This window comes from Octopus bimaculoides, chromosome 8, assembly GCF_001194135.2.
Source record: "Octopus bimaculoides isolate UCB-OBI-ISO-001 chromosome 8, ASM119413v2, whole genome shotgun sequence".
In the NCBI taxonomy this organism is placed as follows: Eukaryota; Metazoa; Mollusca; class Cephalopoda; order Octopoda; family Octopodidae; genus Octopus; species Octopus bimaculoides.
The window spans coordinates 73,231,848-73,235,374 of record NC_068988.1 but is presented as its reverse complement, the minus strand read 5'-3'; the positions used below and the strand labels follow the sequence as shown (position 1 = coordinate 73,235,374).

Here is a 3,527-nt window from a genome sequence, read left to right as displayed (position 1 = left end):
TATATATATATATATATATATATATGCACATAGACACACATATGTATATCCACACACATATCAGGCATTAAATAAACATTGCTTGTGTCTCATATCTCTTTGTATCTCTTTCTACTTTTGATTTCCTACACCTCCATATCCATCTGATAACAGTTGCTCACATAACCAGTACATACACACACACACACACACACACACACACACACATACATATATACATATACATACACATAGATACACATACCCACCTTTACAAATATAGACATATATACATACACACACATATATGCATGTATGTGTGTGTGTATGCGTGTATATGTAGGTGTGTATACAAAGTGTGGACAGTATTTGAAGAAAGATTTATGGTTTTTTAAAAATGTTTATATAACAGAAAAAAAAACTCCCTCCCCTCACTTAGCGGTCATTCTAATAGTTCTTTTGTCTTAATAACGGTCAACCATACAGTAATTTCCCTTTGTTTAACAGTCATTTACATAGCAATTTTCAATGGCCAGATAACTGAAGAGATGGCGGCGTGGGTTTCCACCCAGGCATCCGAAACTCAGAGTTTTATCGAATAATTGTCACATATTATTTACAGATAAATTCCTCTATTTACATAATATTGAGGTTTCTTTCTTTCTTTTGTTGTCCTTCCTATCAATATCTATAATATACATGGTCAATGAGAGACCAAAGATGGAAGATATGAGAGTTTTTATTAATCACTACAATTATTTCAAATATGACATAACTTGGTCCATAGTTAGGCACACAAAGCCATATATCTTTTTCAAGAGATGCCAACTCTGCTCTGAGGAATCCTTGTCTATTCTGTAGACCAATGAGAAGATCATTAATAGGATTTCTAAAAGACTCTCAAGATGATTACATGTATATAAATGCACTTTTACACAATGCAGTGGGAATGACTTTGAGTAACTGTTAACATAATTTACCTTAAGGTATGAATGAATTAAATTTGGCTTTAACCTCCTCATTCTTGTAAACACCAAGTAGCTATTCAACTTGCTATGTGCACATATGTGCACCAAACCACATGGCTGTTTGAATGAGTGAGTGTACATGCATTGCATCATACAAGCTACACGAGGGCATTTATACATCCATATCCATTAATGGTTATATTAAAATCTTTTTGCGCTGTATTGTATCTTTTTTGCATCTGTTATTTTATTATTGATCTTCTATATAATGAAGCTATATCCTTTAATTTGCTACTTTTCTTCACAAAAACTGAGAAGATACATAGCAGAACTGTTATTTTAAGTTTATCATCCAAAGAGACACATCTGCACCATTGGATGCTCCTGAACCAGTTGTTGGATATCTGACCCATGGATGCTAGATGTGCTGAAATAAATATATATATATATATATATATATATATATATATATTATATTATATTATATTATATTATATTATATTATATTTTATTATATTATATTATATTATATATATATAAATTAAATTTACATATACATATATATATATATATTTATACACACATATATATAATACAATATATATATATGTGTGTGTGTGTGTGTAATATATTATATTATATTATTATTATATATATTCTTGTCCTACCCATGTCAGCATGGAAGGCGGATGTTAAACAATGATGATGATAATATATATATATATTATATATACTATGTGTGTGTGAGTGAGTGTGTATATATATATATATATATATATGAACATAGATAGATATATATATATATATATACATATATATTATATATATATTCATATATTAAATATACACACACACACACACACACACATTAACCATAAAAGAAGGTAAAAGATAGATATATATATATATATTCATATATTAAATATACACACACACACACACACACACACATTAACCATAAAAGAAGGTAAAAGATAGATATATATATATAGAATGTATATGTATACATGAATAAAATACACACACACGTACACACTACAAAGATATATAAAATACAAAATACATGACTACATAAATATACACATATATTCATCTATATACATGTATATGCATATATACGCATGCATGTGTGTGTGTGTATAATGATAAATAGACTAAGCTTTGAATATAGATGATATAAGACATTATAACCATGAACATACCCTAAGTTAGTAACTATATATTTTATACTGTGTTCCTATGTTTTCTAGTTTTCTTTTGCAGATATGCATTGGTTAAGTAAAACTTCAGTTGGTATACATAAAAGTTTCAAGTTGACACAAAACGTAGACTATGAATAGCTGTATTTATATGTGTGGGTGTATTCAATATGGCTAAGCCTTAGATTTAGGCCAGTGAAGTGGGGTGGTAAATGTAGGTCAATCTGCGTGGCTATGGTATTGCCATTTGTCATTCGGTATGCATGTAAAGGGGGATGGTCCAAATAATTGTAGCAAATAGTAAACAAGAAATTCATGATCAGTAATAGAGTTGAGGAGAAAGTATCAGTAGGAATTCAACAAGTTGCAACAATGGCAAGATAAGTCTGTGGCAGCAGCTCTTGGCTAACTGGTGTATCTTAACCAGAATGTCAAAGTTCCAGGAGTTATGATTAAATAGATATAGAGTCATATCCACACATATATTTAGTTTTGCCATGAAGCTAGGCCCATGAGCCACATTTCAGCAGCTTGTGATTAGAATCAAAGCAACAAGGGTTATTGTTATTTCACAGTTCACAAGTATTTACTCACTTCTTTTCAAAATAATAATGGGCTATTTATTAAAATGTAAAGAAAACTTGTGGCTGGAAGGTTATCAACCCCCAAGATATAAAATTATTGCTCAAGCTGCCAAAAAGACACAAACAGAGTTTAATTTCATTGAAAATAAATACATTAGTATATAACTCTATCACATAATTATATAATGCGCACACACACACACACACACAGACACACACTCATTCACACATATTTTTTTACTAAAAGGATAATGAGTTAAGAGGAATAGCTTAAAGTGGCCAGTGGCTTGTATTAGAACAACAAAAATGAATAATGATATTTTAAATATGGAAATACTTGTGATGCTGAACTTAGTAGCAACTGGTATAAACACAGAACATACAAACTATATGTATGTGTGTGTGCTGTGTGTGCACATGTGTATGTGTATATATGTATGTATTTATGTATGTGCATACTCTCTTATAATACATACATACACACACACACACGGAATGACTGTTTTGACAAAACGCATCTTGTCCTAAACATTCGAAATGTGGAGTAGATAAAACAGGAGACAACTGATGAAGGGATTGTTCTTTATGTTGCCTGTCTCGTTTCTCTATTTGTTTTTTTCGTTGTTCGAAAATATGTTCATTTTCCATGTTTTTGTCTTTTCATGTTCTCATTTTTCATGTTATTCACGTTTTTTTTGACGTCCTGCACCCATATATGCATGTGTATATACATATATATGTAGGTATGTACATGTATGTAAGTATATATGCATATATATATATATTATTTATATTGT

General features: G+C 30.1%; 1 protein-coding gene across 2 annotated transcripts in view; it reads right to left on the bottom strand.

Moving 5' to 3' along the window:
- LOC106869066 (Krueppel-like factor 6) overlaps positions 1 to 3,527 on the bottom strand; it is a 91,411-nt gene that overhangs the window by 60,104 nt on the left and 27,780 nt on the right. The window contains exon 1 of one of the 2 annotated variants that reach the window (XM_052970172.1): positions 2,150 to 2,866. The exons of the other annotated variant lie outside the window; for it this stretch is intronic. The gene's annotated coding sequence lies outside the window, so the exon portion shown is untranslated. Of the gene's footprint in view, positions 1 to 2,149; positions 2,867 to 3,527 lie in introns of those variants that run through there. 2 annotated transcript variants of the gene reach the window in all.